The sequence below is a fragment of the Sapajus apella genome, unplaced genomic scaffold (genome assembly GCF_009761245.1).
Source record: "Sapajus apella isolate SASKATOON/1434 unplaced genomic scaffold, GSC_monkey_1.0 scaffold145, whole genome shotgun sequence".
In the NCBI taxonomy this organism is placed as follows: domain Eukaryota; kingdom Metazoa; phylum Chordata; class Mammalia; order Primates; family Cebidae; genus Sapajus; species Sapajus apella.
The window spans coordinates 737382-754267 of NW_022437085.1; the positions used below are offsets into that span (position 1 = coordinate 737382).

General features: G+C 35.2%; 1 long non-coding RNA gene across 1 annotated transcript in view; it reads left to right on the forward strand.

Annotated features, from left to right (window-relative positions):
• Window positions 1-982: 982 nt before the first annotated feature.
• Window positions 983-16886, forward strand: part of LOC116540878 — a 384846-nt gene continuing 368942 nt past the window's right edge. The window contains exons 1-2 of the long non-coding RNA XR_004264621.1: window positions 983-1044; window positions 3302-3305. This is a non-coding gene — a long non-coding RNA (uncharacterized LOC116540878). The remainder of the gene's footprint in view (window positions 1045-3301; window positions 3306-16886) is intronic.

Sequence of the window (16886 nt, forward strand, 5' to 3'; positions counted from 1 at the left end):
AGAATCAAGTATTAAAAATGCATTCTTTTATCAAATTTAAAATGAATAATTGCTTTTGTTATTAAAGAAGATAAATTAACCTGTATGAGACAATTAAAAACAAGGTAATAATATATTATACTTATCATTTATCCAGACTTTTATCACTAATATCCCATTCCTATTTCAAGTTAGTATGTGACTGGCATGCTTGTTATATTTCAAAGTAACAAAAAAGTGAGAAAAAACCTTTTTTGACAGTGGAAGCACCATTTCGTTCTATTTTCTTATAAAAATAGATGAAATTGTATCTTCATGCATAAATGACTCAATAATTTTAAGCTTTATAAATTATTTTTTTTAATCTAGGGGGTAAACACTAGATGCATATATTTATGGGGTATATGAGATATTTTGATAGTCATGCAATATGAAATAAGCACATCATGGAAAGTGGAATATCCATCCCCTCAAAAGTTTTTCCTTTGAAATATAAACGATCAAATTACATTCTTTAAGTTATTTAAAAATATAATTATTGTCTATAATTACCCCATTGTGCTACTGTATAGTTCTTACTCCTTGTTTCTATATTTTCTTAACCGTTAAGCATCCCCACCTTTCTCCCAACCCCTGACTATCCTTCCCAGATCTGGTAACTATCCATTTGCTCTCTATGTCCATGCGATCAATTGATTTGAATTTTGGATCCCACAAATAAGGGATAACATGAGATATTTGTCCTTCTGTCCCAGACTTATCTCACATAAAATAATGATCTCCACTTCTACCCATGGTGTTGTTTACTGGATCTCATTCCTACTCAGTTGTTTACTGGATCTCATTCCTTTTTGTGGCTGAATATACTCCAATGTGTATATGTACTGAATTTTCTTCATTCATTTCTTAATGAACACTTAGGTTACTTCCAAATTATAGCTATTATGGACAATGCTGCAACAAAGGAGTGCAGATATCTCTTCCACATACAGATTTTCTTTTTGGGGGTGGGGGGTATATACCCAGCTGTGGGATAGCTGGATCATATGGAAGCTCAATTTTTAGGTTTTTTTTTTTTTAATGTTTTATATTTCCATAGATTATTGGGGAACAAGTGGTGTTTGGTCACATGAGTAATTTCTTTAGTGGTGATTTTTGAGTTGTTGGTACACCCTTCTCCCAAGCAGTATACACTGCACCCTATTTGTAGTCTTTTATTCCTTACCCCCTTTCCACTTTTTTCGTGTGAGTCCCCAAAGTCCATTGTATCATTCTTATTCCTTTGCATCCTCACAGCTTAGCTCCCACATATTAGTTAGAACATACAATGTTTGGTTTTCCATTCCTGAGTTACTTCACTTAAAATAATAGTCTCCAATCTCATCCAGGTCGCTGCAAATGCCATTAATTTATTTCTTTTCATGGCTGAATAGTTGAGTAGTATTCAAACATATATATATATATATATATATATATATAAACTCACAGTTTCTTTATCCACTTGTTGATTGGCTTGCATTTGGGTTGGTTCCACGTTTTTGAAATTGCGAATTGTGCTGCTATAAACATGCGTGTGCAAGTATATTTTTCGTAAAATTATCTGTTTTCTTCTGAGTAGATACCCAGTAGCAGGATTGCTGGATCAAATATTAGTTCTACCTTTAGTTCTTTAAGGAATTGCCACAGGTTTTTTCACAGTTGTATACTAGTTTACATTCCCACCAGCAGTGTAGAAGTATTCCCTGTTCACTGCATCCATGCGAAAATCTACTGTTTTGTTGATTTTTTGATTATGACCATTCTTGCAGGAATAATGTGGTATTGCATTGTGGTTTTGATTTATATTTCCCTGATCATAGTGATGTTAAGCATTTTTTCATATATTTGCTGGCCATTTATATATCTTCTTTTGAGAATAGAATATTCATGTCCTTAGCCCATTTTTTGATGGGATTATCTGTTTGTGTTTTCTTGTGGACTTCATTGAATTTCTTATATACTTCAGATATTAGTTTTTTGTCCAATTGTGAAGATTTTCTCTTATTCTATGGATTGTCAGTTTACTCTGCTGACTGTTCCTTTTGCCATGCAAAAGCTCTTTAGCTTAATTAACTCCTGACTATTTATCTTTGTTTTTATTGCATTTGCTTTTGGGTTCTTGGTCAAGAAATTTTTGCCTAAGTCGATGTCTAAAAGGATTTTTCCAATGTTATTTTCTAGAATTTTTTTAGTTTCAGGTCTTAGATTTAAGTCTTTAATCCATCTTGAGTTGATTTCTGTATAAAGTGAAAGATGAAGATCCAGTTTTATTCTCCTACATGTGGCTAGCCAATTAACCCAGCACCATTTGTTGAAAAGGATGTCCTTTCTCCACTTCATGTTTTTGTTTTGTCAAAGATCAGTTGGCTGTTAAGTATTTGAGTTTATTTCTCGTTTTTCTATTCTTTTTCCATTGGTCTATGTAAATATTTTTATACAAGTAGCATGCTGTTTTATTGACTATAGCCCTATAATATTGTTTGAAATCATGTAATGTGTTGCCTCCAGATTTGCTCTATTTGCTTAGTCTTGCTTTGGCTATGCAAACCCTTTTTGGTTCCACATGAGATTTACAATTTTTTTTCTAATTATGTGAAGAATTATGGTGCTATTTTGATGAGAATTGCATTGAATTTGTTGATTGCTTTTGGCAATATGGCCATTTTTTCAATATTGATTCTACACATTCATGAGCATGGGATGTGTTTCCATTTGTTTCTGTCACCTATAATTTGTTTCAGCAGTATTTTGTAGTTTTCCTTGTAGAGTTCTTTCACCTCCTTGGTTAGGTATATTCTTAAGTATTTTATTTGGATTTTTTGCAGCTATTATAAAAGGGGATGAGTTATTTATTTTATTCTCAGTTTTGTTGCTATTGGCATATAGAAAAGCTACTGATTTGTGTACATTAATTTTGTATCTGGAAACTGCTTAATGCGTGTATCAGTTGTAGGAGCTCTCTAGAGAAGTCTTTAGAGTTTTCAAGGTGGATGATCATATTATCAGAAAATAGTGTCAGTTTGACTTTTTCTTTACCAATTTGGATGCCCTTTATTGCTTTCCTTTGTTTGATTGCTCTGGTTAAGGCTTCCAGAACTATACTGAATAGGAGTGGAGAGAGTTGGCATCTTTGTCTTGTTCCAGTTCTCAGAGGAATGCTTTCAACTTTTTCCCATTCAGTATTATGTTGGCTATGGATTTGTCATAGATGGCTTTTGTTACATTGAGGCATATCCCTTGTATGTCGATTTTGCTGAGAGTTTTAATCACAAAGGGATACTAGATTTGTCGAATGCTTTTTCTGCATCTATTGAGATGATCATGTGATTTTTTTTAACTTAGTTTATGTGTGTATCACATTTATTGACTTGAGAATGTTAAACCATTCCTGCATCCCTGGCATGAAACATACTTGATCATGGTGGATTATATTTTCGATACGTTGTTGTATTTGGTTAGGTAGTATTTTGTTAAGGACTTTAACATCTATGTTTATCAAGGATATTGATCTCTAGTTTTATTTTTTGGTTATGTCCTTTCCTGGTTTTGGTATTAGGGTGATCCTAGCTTCAGAGAATGATTTAGGGAGGGTTCTCTCTTTCTCTATCTTGTGGAATAGTGTCAAAAGGATTGGTGTCAATTCTTTGAATGTCTAGTAAAATTCTGCTATGAAACCATCTGCTCCTGAACTTTTTTTGTTGGTGGTGGTAGTTTTTTAATTAGCATTTTAATCTTGCTGCTGGTTTTGAACTGTTCAGGGTATTGAATTCTTCCTGGTTTATGCTAGGAGGGTTGTATCTTCCCAGGAATATATCCATCATTTCTAGATTTTCTAGTTCATGCAAATAAAGGTGTTCATAGTAGCTTTGAATGGTCTTTTGTATTTCTGTGGTGTCAGTTATAACATCTCCCATTTCATTTCTTATTGAGCTTATTTGGATTTTCCTTCTTATTTTTTTGGTTAATCTTGCTAGTGGTCTGTCAATTTTATTTATCCTTTCAAAGAAAAAGGTTTTTGTTTTATCTTTTGTATTTTCTTTATTTGTTTGTGTCAATTTCATTTAGATTTGCTATGATCTTGGTTATTTCCTTTTTTCTGATGAGTTTGGTTTGGTTTGTTCTTGTTTCTCTAGCTCCTTGAGGTGTGATCTTAGATTGTCTGTTTGTTCTCTTTCAGTCTTTTTGCTGTAGGTGTCTAGGGCTATGACCTTTCTTTTTATCACCATTTTTGCTATATCCCAGAGGATTTGATAGGTTGTGTCACTATTGCTGTTCAGGTCAAAGAATTTTTTAATTTCCATCTTGATTTCATTTTTGACCCAAGGATCATTTAGGAGCAGGTTATTTAATTTCCATATATTTACATGGTTTTGAAGGTTCTTCTTGGAGTTGATTTCCAGTTTTATTCCACTTTAGTCTGAGATAGTACTTGAAAATTTTCTTTAATTTACTGAGGCTCGTTTTGTAGCCTATCATATGATCTATCTTGGAGAAAGTTTCATGTGCTGTTGAATAGAATGTATATTCTACAGTTGTTGGGTGGAATGTTCTGTATATATCTATTAGGTCCATTTGTTCCAAGGTATGGTTTAAATCCATCGTTTCCTTGTTGGCTTTCTGTCCTGAAAACCTGTCTAGTGCTGTCAGTGGAATATTGAAGTCCCCCACTATTATTGTGTTACTGTCTATCTCATTTATTGGGCCTATTAGTAATTGTTTTTATAAATTTGGGAGCTCCAGTGTTAGGGGCATATATGTTTAGGATTGTGATGTTTTCCTGTTGAACAAGGCCTTTTACTATTGTGTAATGTCCCTCTTTGTCTTTTTTAACTGCTGTTGCTTTAAAGTTTGTTTTGTCTGACATAAGAATAGCTACTCCTCCTTTCTTTTGGTGTCCATTTGCATGGTATCTTTTTCCACACTTTTACCTTAAGTTTATGTGAGTCTTTATGTGTTAGGTGAGTGTCCTGAAGGCAGCAGATAGTTGTTTGATGAATTCTTATCCATTCTGCAGTTCTATATCTTTTAAGTGGAGCATTTAGGGCATTTAAACTCAATGTTAGTATTGAGATGTGAGGTAACATTTCATTCACCATGGTATTTGTTCACTGTGTACTTTTTTTTTTGTTTTGTTTTTGTTTTTGTTATTTAAATTGTGTTCTTGTTTATAGGTGTGGGAGATTTATGCCATAGAGAGATTCTGTTTTGATGTGTTTCCAGGATTTATTTCAAGATTTTGAGTTCCTTTTAACAGTTCTTGTATGGGTGGCTTGGTAGTGGCAAATTTGTCTCAGCATGTGTTTGTCTGAAAAAGACTGTATCTTTCCTTCACATATGAAGCTTAGTTTTGCTGGATCCAGAATTCTTGTCTGACAATTGTTTTATTTGCGGAGGCTGAGGGTAGGGCCCCAATTCCTTCCAGCTTGTAGGGTTTCTGCTGAGAGATCTTCTGTTAATCTGATAGATTTCCCTTTATAGGTTACCTGGTACTTTTGTCTCATAGCTCTTAAGATTCTTTCCTTCACCTAACTTTAGATAACCTGATGACAATGTGCCTAGGTGATGATCTCTTGGCAATTAATTTCTCAGGAGTTCTTTGTGCTTCTTGTCTTTGGATATTTAAATCTCTAGCAAAGACAGGAAAGTTTTTCTCGATTATTCCCTGAAATATGTTTTCCAAACTTAGATTTTTCTTCTTCCTCAGGAATGTCGATTATTCTTAGGTTTAGTCATTTAACATAATCCCAGACTTCTTGAAGGCTTTGTTCATATTTTCTTATTTTTTGTTTGTCTTTGAATTGAGTTTACTCAAAGACTTTGTCTTTGAACTCTGATTCTTTCTTCTACTTGTTCAGTTCTATTGCTGAGACTTTCCAGAGCATTTTGCATTTCTGTAAGTGTGTTCATTGTTTCCTAAAGTTCTGATTGTTTTCTATTTATGCCATCTATTACATTAAATATTTCTCCCTTCACTTCTTGTATCATTTTCTTGATTTCTTTACATTAGACTTCACTTTTCTTTGGTGCCTCCCTGATTCACTTAATAACTAACCTCCTGAATTCTTTTTCAGGTAAATCGGATATTTCTTCTTGGTTTGGATCCATTGCTGGTGAGCTAGTATAATTTTTTGGAGGTGTTAAAGGGCCTTGATTTGTCATATTACAAGAGTTGTTTTTCTTGTTCCTTCTCATTTGAGTAGCCTCTGCCAGAGGGGGGTTCTAGGGCTGAAGGCTGTTGTTCAGATACTTTTGTCCTCCAAGGTGTTCCCTTAATGTAGTATTATCTCCCTTTTCCTATGGATGTGGTTTCCTGAGAGCCAAGCTACAGTGTTTGTTATCTCCCTTCTGGATCTAGCCATCCAGCAAGTCTACCAGGCTCTAGGCTCTTATTGTGGGTTGTCTGCACTGAGCCCTGTGATGTGAAGCATCTGTTGGTCTTTCCTGCTCCAATGAAGGTGGCAGAGAGGCGAAATTAACTTTGAAGATTCTTAACTTTGCTGGTTTAATGCATTATTTTTGTGCTGGTTGGCCTCCTGCTAGGAGATGGTGCTTTTCAAAAATTATCAGCTGTGTTAAAGTGGAAAGAAACAGGTGGTGGCAGGGTCCCTAGAACTCCCTAGAGTATATACCCTTTGTCTTCAGTTACCAGGGTGGGTAAGGAAAGACCATTGGGTGGGGGTAGGGCTAGGCATGTCTGAGCTTAGACTCTCTTTGTGGAGGCGGTCTTGTAGTGGTTGCTGTGGGGAATGAGGGTGAGGTTCCCAAGTCAATAGAGTTATGATCCTAGGAAGATTGTGGCTGTCTCTACTGTGTTATGCAGGTGATCAGGGAAGTGGGGAAAATCTAGTAGTCACAGGCCTTACCCAGCTTTCATGCAATCTGAAGGGCCAATATCACTCCCACTGTGTCCCTGTCAATAGCACTGAGTCTGTTTCCAGTCAGTGGGCAAGCAGAGGTGAGAACTTGCCCCAGGCTACCCACTTCCCAGTTGCTAGAGCAAGTATGAATTTCCTTTCCCCACCTGTAGAGTCTGCACACAGGATTCATGCCTTCTTCTGAGTTCTGGCCAGGAGGCTTCTCAATTAGTTCAAATCATTATAAAGTTCAGTTGGAGATTTTCTTCTCCCTGTGGCCTTTTCCCAGCTCCTCTGGCTGCCCTCCCAAAGGATCCCGGTGAGGCCAGGCAGGAGTGGCCTGCTCGAGGACCCAGCAAGCTCACAGGAGCTTTCCCCACTGCTTCCTCTACCTTTGTATTTTGCTCCGCTCTTTAAATTGACTCAGCTCCAAGTCAGGTAAGAATCTTCTCCCATAATCTAAACCTTCAGTTTCCCCAGTGGGAGTGTGTGTTTGGAGGCGAGTGATCTCCCATTCCACTTCCACAGTTTGGGCACTCACATTATTTGGAGTGTCTCCTGAGTCCTGCAGGAGCAATCTGCTTCTTTTCGAGGGGTTATAGGTCCTCTCAGGTTTCCTGGCTTATTCCTGCAGTTGTTTTGGAGCTAAAATTTATGATGTAAGCCTCCACACACTGCTCTGTCTGTCTGAGCGAGAGTTGCAATCTAGTCCTGCCTCCAGTCTGTCGTAATCCCCCAATGTCTGGAAGACTACATTTAGAAATTGGCCTCATTAAGCATGTGTCTTTCTGCTTTAAGAGACTGTTTCCTGAAACCTGTAGCTGCAGTCCTCTTGGCTTTTGCTTTCCTGGCTCTATGGCCAGGAACCCCTTTGGGGCTGCTTTTGCTCCACATGAGTCTGATGATATTCTGATATTGCTTCCCAGTGCACTGCAGCTGTGGGCTCAACTTCTGGTTTGTTTGTTTGTTTGTTTTTAGAAACTTACAAGCCTTCCAAATAGTGGTTTTATTAATTTACATTCTCAACAATAGTGTGCAGTGGTTCCATTTTCTCCACCTCTTTGCAAGCATTTGCTACTGCCTGACTCGAGATAATCCATTTTAACTTTGGTGAGACATCTCATTGTAGTTTTGATTTGCACTTTTCCGATAATCAATGCTGAGTACCTTTTCATACGCCTGTTTACCATTTTATGTCTTCTATTGAGAAATGCCTATTCAAATCTTTTGCCCATTTTTATTGAATTATTAGATTTGTTGTCTATAGAGTTGTTTGAATTCACTATATATTTTTGTTATTAATTTCTTATCAAATAAGTAGTTGGCAAATATTTTCTCCCATTCTGAGAGTTGTCTCTGTATTTTGTTGAATGTATTTTTTGCTGTGCAGAAGGTTTTCAGTTGATAGGATTCAATTCGTCCATGTTTGCTTTGGTTGCCTGTGCTTATAGGATATTGCTCAAGAAATCTTTGTCCAGAACAATGTCCTTGGGGCTTTCCACAATGTTTTGTTGGAGTACTTTAAGAATTTGAGGTCTTATATCTAAGTATTAAACCATTTTAATTTGATTTTCGTATATGACAAGAGACGGGGCTCTAGTCTCTTTCTTCTACATATGGATATCCAGTTTTCCCAGCATCAACATTTATTGAAGAGATTGCCTTTTCCCCAGTGTATGTTCTTTGCATGTTTGTCAAATATAAATTCACTGAAGGTGTGAAGATTTGATTCCTGGATTTTCTATTCTGTTCTATCAATATATATACCTATTTTTATGACAGTACTATGCCATTTTGGTTACCATAGCTCTACAGTATAACTTGACATCAGATTATATCATTTCTCCATTTTTGTTCTTCCTTATAATGGCTTTAGCTATTCTGGGTCTTTTGTGGTCACATATAAATTGTATGATTGTTTTCTCTATCTTTTGTAAAGAATGTCATTGGTATTTTGTAGAGATTGCATTGAATCTGTAGATTGCTTTAGGTATTCTGGACACTTTAACAATATTAATTCTTCTAATCTATGAAGATAAAATTTTTTCCATTTTTGGTGTTTTCAATTTCCTTTATCAGAATTTTGTAGTTTTTATTATAGAGATCTTTCAGTTTTTTTGGTTATGTTAATTCCTAGATATTTAATTTTTATGTGTGGCTATATTAAATGGGATTGCTTTTTATTTGTATTTCAGGTTGTTTACTGTAAACATGTAGAAATGCTACTGAATTTTTTATGTTGATTTTTATTCTACAACTTTACTGAATTTATCAGTTTTAATAGTTTTTTTTTTTTTTTTTTAGTTTTCAGCTTTTTCTAATTATAAGATCATATGATCAGAAAACAAGGATAATTTGATTTTTTGTTTCCAATTTGGATGCCCCTTATATCTGTTCTCATTGCCCCAGCTAGGCTTTCCAGTACTATGTTGACTAACAGTGATGACAGGGGGCATTCTTGTCATGTGCCAGGTCTTAGAGAAAAGGCTTTCCCCATTCAGTATGATACTAGCTGTGAGTCTGTTTCATATCACTTTTATTATTTTGAGATATGTTCCGTCTATATCCAGGTTTTTGAGGTTTTATATATACATATATACATATATATATATATATGTATATATAAAATGAAGGAACGTTAAATTTTTTCAAATGCTTCTTTAGAATCAATTAAAATGATCATATGTTTTTTATCCTTCATTCTGTTGATATGATGTATCATAACTAATCTATTTTGTGAATATTGAAACATCCCTGCATTTCAGGGTTACATCCTACTTAGTCATGATGAACAGTCATTACAATGTATTGTTGAATTCAGTATCTAGAGTGTTTTTTTTTTTTTGGTAATTTTTGCATCAATATTCATCAGATATATTGCCCTGTAGATTCTTTTTATGATGTGTCCTTGTCTCATCTTGTTATCAGGGAAATATTGGCCTTATAGAATGAGTTTGGAAGTATACCTTCCACCTCTATTTTTCAGAATAGTTTGAGTGAGATTTGTATTAATTTTTCTTTTCAAGGTTTGGTCAAATTCAGCAGTGAAGCCATCAGGTCCTGAGCTTTCCTTTACTGGAAGACTTTCTTTACAGCTTTGATCTCGTTACTTGCTATTCGTCTGTTCAGATTTTGGATTTCTTCCTGCTTCAATTTTGGAAGGTTGTAGGTATCTAGGAATTTGTCCATTTTTTTTTCTAGATTTTCCAATTTATTGGCATGTAGTTGCTCATAGTATCTCCTAATAATCCATTGTATTTATACAGTATCAGGTGTGATGTCTCTTTTTCATTTCTGATTTTATTTATTTGAATCTTCTCTCATTTTTTTTCTTAATCTGGCTAAATGTTTGTCAACTTTAACTTTTCGAAAAAACAACTTTTTGTTTTATTAATCTTTTGTATTGTTTTTCTCACTTCAATTTTATTTCTTTCTGCTCTGATTTTTATTATTTATTTTGTTCAACTAACTTTGGGTTTGGTTTACTCTTGCTTTTCCAGGTCTCTAATATGAATCATTAGAATGTTTATTTGAAACTTTTCTCTCTTTTGATGTGGGCACTTATAGCTATAAAAATCCTTCTTAGTACTACTTTTGCTGTATCCTTTAGGAAGGGGGAACTCAGGACTCTGACCAGTGCCCTATACTGCTGTGGCTGAGATTGTGTCCAAGATGCAAAACAAAATCCTCCCCACTCTTCTTTCTCCTCTCCTCAAGCTGAAGAAATGGGACTCTTTTGGAGCCATGATCTGTGCAGGCTGGTGTTAGGGTAGTGGTGATGCCAGCACTCCCTTGGTTGCCCCAGCTGGGGTCTTACTATGTTGCTTTCCCTGCCCCCAATCCACTGTCCCTGGGCTTAGTTTAGTACTTGGACTTGTCTAGGTGTTGCAGTCCTTATGGCCTAGACTGTCTTTAAAGTTTACTTAGAGATTGAGGGCACTTTGGCCCTTGGTGGTGAGATTTCTGGTCACTCAAGTTCAAACTGCTGGGCTCTATCAGAGGCTTCCCTCTGTCTAGGGCTGGTTTAAATTCTCCCTCTGTGGAAGTGGGGGCATTGGCTGAGTTCAGGTGTTTCTTTGTGCTCTAAGAAGAAAGAACTGAGTTCAATGCCTTTCAATTGCTGTGTTCTTCCTACTCCCAGCACCCAGATACATTCTCTGACACCCACTCTACTGCTGCCAGAGGAGGGAGAATGGTGGCATCACAACACATAAGACTGTATTTTCTGTCTCTTCATTCTCTCTCTTAGCAATAAGAAGTTAAAACCAGAAACTATGTGTGCTCACCTGATTTTTGATTCTTATGAAGGTGATTTTTTTTCTGTGTAGAGAGTTGTTAACTTGGTGTTCTTATGGGGAGAACAATCATTGAAACTGTCTATTCTGCCGTCTTGCTTCCCAGAATCTCTGGCTCAATAATTTAAATTTGAGTAAAAGGCCAAGCACCCTTTGCAGCATTATTAAATTGTCAAAAGATTAATTTTCTTAACTCTGTATATTTTTCTGACATGATGTTATTGTGATTGAATATATAAGCACATTCTATAAAGGTGTTCAGAATATTTGTACATCTTTTTTTTTCATCCCCATACCTTTCCCACACCCCAGACTTTATTTGCTACCTTTCTACTCTGTTTTCATGAGCTATAAATTTTTAGATTCCAAATATAAGTAAGATAATGGCATATTTGTATTTCTGTGCCTGAATCATTTTGCTGAGCATAAAGTTTTCCAGTTCCATTTATGTTATTACAAATTACAAAATTTCTTTTTAAAGAGTGTATATTATTCTATTTGTGTATATGTATAACTTTTTATTTATCTATTCTATCACTTCTTAAATTTATTCATCCTATGATGGACACTTAGGTTGTTTCCAGTTTCCATTTATTTGCTAGTGTGAACTATGCTGAAATAAACAGAAGAGTGCAGATATCTCTTTAATGTATCAGTTTTAATTCCTTTGTGTATACCCAGAAATTGGCTTGGTGGAGGTTGATGAAAAGGTACAAAATTTCAGTTAGACTGGAGGCATAAGTTTAGTGATTTATTGTACTTCATGTTGACCATAGTTAATAATAATGTGTATTTCAAAATATCTATCATTGATTTTAAATTTTCCCTTCACAAATTATTATAAATTCATGAGGTGATTAATATGTTAATAAGCTTTATTGACTCTCTTCATAATGTATATGTAGATCAAAACATCAAAGTATACCCTATCAATATACTCGTCTTATTTGTCAATTAAAAATTTTAAAATTCTACATTTTATACAGATAAAAAATGCTATGAAAATTATCAAATGAATGTTGTATGTATGTTTGTGTGTGATATTTATTTTCTTCAAAAAAGATAAAATGTAGAAAAGAGGACAGAGATGATTTGCCAATGAATTATAGCAAATAGAAATAAACATGACCGTAACAATCAGAAAGAGCCTCAAACTATCACATGGTAAAGAAAAAGAAGAATATAGAAGCAGCAGCACAGAATAAAGTCCTAGATTTTTTTTGTGTTATGACCCACACTTTGTAAGAATAACCATGACACAGATAAATTGAGGATTTACAATTGGGCATTTTTTCCAAAAATGTCTTACATAAGATTAGAGATTGAATTGATATTTGTAATATAATTAGTCATCCTTACTTGAGAAGTTCAGTGATTACTTGTTACTTTTGGGATTTTCTCCCTTACTCACCTACTTACTATTTTAAGTGTCCAAGCATCTTTCTTCTGATTTATATACCTGCAGCACAAGACAAATGAACCAACATTCTGGATTAACTGATCTTTCCTAGATTCCTTAGTCCTTAAACTGTCATTCTTTGTTTTTCTACAAGTGTATAAATCAAAGTAAAACAGATCATGCAATGAAGAGTTTACTTTGGCAGTGGCCTACATATATGTCTTTCTTGAAGAAAAGTTTGCATCATAGTCAATGCTTTCTTGTTCACTGACTGTGCCTCTATTCCCAAACAGGTGATAGGAGAATTTCAGAGTTAGATGATTTTCACTGTCAAAGAGAAAGGACTTGGACCTTCACAGTGAAAATCAGCACAATCGATAATTTACCTTTGGCTTTTATCCTACCTCAATTATATATATTCTGATTAAAGCAGGAGCTATAAGTAAGATAAGGCAAACTCATGTATCTAATGTGACAAGGTTGAAGCTAGATAAGCATTATGATTCCAAACTGGCTTATTTTTTCTTCAATTTTATTAATATTTAATTTAAGGTGTTTTGTTCTCTGATAATTTCTTGTATTTTTTAAATATTTTCTACAACTGCAGACAAATTTCCCACATCCTATTAGAGCAACACAAACATTGGAATAGTATTCAGTCACAAGATAAATAAAATCCTGTGATTTGTGTCAACATGGATTAACCTGGAGAATGTTATTTTAAATGAAATAAGCCAGGCACACAATGAAATACACCACACAATCTCACTCACATGTGGAATCTTAAAAAGCTGATTTCCTAGAAGTAGAGAGCAGAATAGTAGATACTAGGAATCAGGGAAGATATGGGGAAGAGAGGGTAGGGAGATATTGGTGAGGAGTGCAAAGTTATGTTTAGACAAGAGGAATAAGTTCCAGTGTTGTGTTAGTACATTTTCATGCTGTTGATAAAGACATACCCAAGACTGGGCAATTTATAAAGAAAGAGAGGTTTAATGGACTTACAGTTCCACGTGGCTAGGGAGACGGCACAATCATGGCAGAAGTCAAGGAGGAGAAAGTCACATCTTATACAGATGGCAGCAGGCAAAGAAAGAGAATTTCTGCAGGGGATCTCCTCTTTTTGAAACCATCAGATCTCGTGAGACTTATTCACTATCATGAGAAGAGCAAGGGAAAGGCTTGCCTTTATGATTCAATTACCCATCCCCCCACGTACCAGGTCCCTCTACAGCATGTGGGAATTCAAGATGGGATTTGGGTGGGGACACAGCCAAGCCATATCAAGTGTTCTATTAAATAGTAGGGTGACCAATAATAATATTTCAAGATAGGTAGAAGAGAGGATTTTGAATGTTATCTTCTCAAATAAATCATAAATGTTTTAAGTGATATATATGCTAATTACCCTGATTTGATCTTTATACAATGTATATCTGAATTGAAACATCACATTAATATCCTATAAATATGTACAGTTACTGTGTTTCTATTATAAATATTTTAAAAGTAAATTTAGAAAAGAGAGCCTCTAGTAAATGATATATTCTGATCATTTGACAACACCAATCCTATTTTCTCAAAGGATTTTTGCTATGTACAATAAACTCCTTAGAGCAGTAATTAAGAATGATTAAGTAGATAGTTTACCAATAAGTCATAGCAAACAGAAAGTTTTCTTTTTTAAAAATAATAGTACATCTTACCTAACTACAATTGTATCCATTTTCACACATGTATGTGATTATCTGCCTTGTTTGTTAAATTATTTAGGTAGCTTAGCAAGGAATTTTTCTGTGTTAAAAATGTACTGTATCTTGGTACCATATAATGACAAAAAATAATTTATCATTTCCATGGGTAACTATTTGAAATGCTACTCAGCAACTAAAGATAGCTCATTTTGAATGTGAATTTAACCAACAATATAAAAATTGTGGGCTTGATTATTTTCATCTTCATAACTTACTAATAGCTTGAACAATTAGGCCAATATTTTGTAAAAAGGATTTATAATATAAAACTATTGGACTATCTCATTTAGAATAGCAAGTACCCTCAGTCCCTAGAGTGTTTATTAAAGAGCTAAAGCAGTTCCTTTTTTGATAATTTGCTGCTACAGCATTTATACTTATTACAAAACAGATGGGAATCATTTACTTATAAAAAGCATAAAACTTTAAATGGCAACTCTTACTAAGTTATTACTATTATTATTTTAGAAGAAACAATAGCCTGGGACAAGACAATAAATGACAGATTATCTCTCAGTTTCCACTTAACCTGATTAAATAAATACACAGCTTGTCCTTACCCACTCCCAGTAGCCTTATTGGAGCTAATAGAGCAGATGTTTTGTCACCCAGCTAGTCACATGATTGCTTTTCACTCTGGTGAACATATTTTGGAAGCAAGCTAATGAGGCGATCTGCAACAAACAAACTTGGTCCCCTTTGGCTGATATTTCTTTGCTGATGTCATTTATCCTTCATTGTTAATTAAGTGAAAATAAGCAGCAATTGCTTTCCCCATATTGTACATTCAGAAGTAAAGCTGTGTAATGTGGTGTATAAATTTGTTTTTTTGTTGAAATGTTCAAGTTCAACTGATGAACTTTAAGTCTGTGCTAATTGTTTAAATGAGGGCACAGACATTTATGAAGACTGAAACTCATTATAAGAAGCACTAGTGTAACAAGGGTAGGTTCTTAATGGAAGCTTCTCTCCATTTATATGATAGAAGCATTTCTGCTAATCCTGGAGTTTATGAACCAACATATCCCTGTTGAAAATGCTAATGGTCAAATGTGGTAAGAATTATCTACATAACAAGTGACTAGACATGCTTATCTGCAGTATGTGATAAGTGATGCCCAATGTAGGGCTTTATGCTTACATATGCAAGGAATGAGAAATCTCATCAAGCTGCTGCCAGTAACTTGCTCTGAACAATCTTTTTTCTAGTGAACCACTAATTAAATAATAATAATAATAATAATAATCCAAAAGGATTGTATTAGTCAAAGTTATCTTAGAGAGACAGAAATAAAATATATGTATATATGTAAAGGAGAGTTTATTAAGTATTAACTTACATGATCACAAGGATCACATGATCCCATAATAGGCTGTCTTCACGCTGAGGAGCAAGGAGAGCCGGTCCAAGTCCCAAAACTGAAGAACTTAGAGTCTGAATTTCAAGGGTAGTAAGCATCCAGCATGGGAGAAAGATGTAGGCTGGGAGGCTAGGCCCACCTCTCCTTTCCACATTTTTCTGCCTGGTTTATATACACTAGCAGCTGAATAGATTGTGCCCACCAGATTAAAGGTGGATCTGCCTTCCCCAGCCCACTGACTCAAATGTTAATCTCTTTTGGCAACAACCTCACAGACACACCCAGGATCAATACTTTGTATCCTTCAGCCCAGTCAAGTTGACACTCAGTATTCACCACCACAAGTCCACCCTTGTCAACCTGAACCCATACACATATCCTGAGGTGATACAAACTCTTCAAATAAAGACAATAATAAGGTCATAATTATGCCTACATAATTCAACTGTCCTTTGTATAACCAGAAACGCACCAATCCCCAACCCACATACCATTACCTAAAGTTAACAATACTTAAATGCTGATATGAAGTCAGTAAAACTTATGTTACATGATAAAGGAAAAGAAAATAAACATTTATTTGTATAAGTGTACACATGCATAAAGGTGTTTTAAACAAAAGAAGGAGGAAATACTCATGACAGTTACAGTACTTGTTTCTGCAGCTTGTCACATGGTCATAGCTGGTATTGGTGACTACCTCCTTCTACTACCCATTCTGTATTCCCTTTGCCTTCAGCAAGCATATCAGCAGGTTGTGGTTTTTTCCCCAGTGGAGTGACATCAACCTTCATTCCTGAGCGGTTTGGATTATTTGTAGTCCTGTCTCGATTGGGCTCTTGTAGTTTCCCATTGACCTTAATCACATGGCATTGTAATACTAAGAGATGCCCTGTTGGATCTCCTGCATTCCATGCATACTCTTCCTTACCTCCATTATGGTGTACTAGACTGATTTCATCTTGATAGTCCAGGTCAATCACCCCAGCCAACACTGCAACTCCCTTCTTAGCCTGTTGACTTAAAGGTAGGAGAAGCCCAAAGTGTCCAGGTGGCAATCTTTGCTTTCAGTTTAACAGAATTGTTGTTGTGTCTCCTGACAGCAGTGTTTCTCCCTCTGGAACTAAAACCTCTAGATTAGCAAAATGTAAGGTAACTGGAACCTGAAGCAAAGATTTGGCTAGTGGATCACTAGGGATGATGTT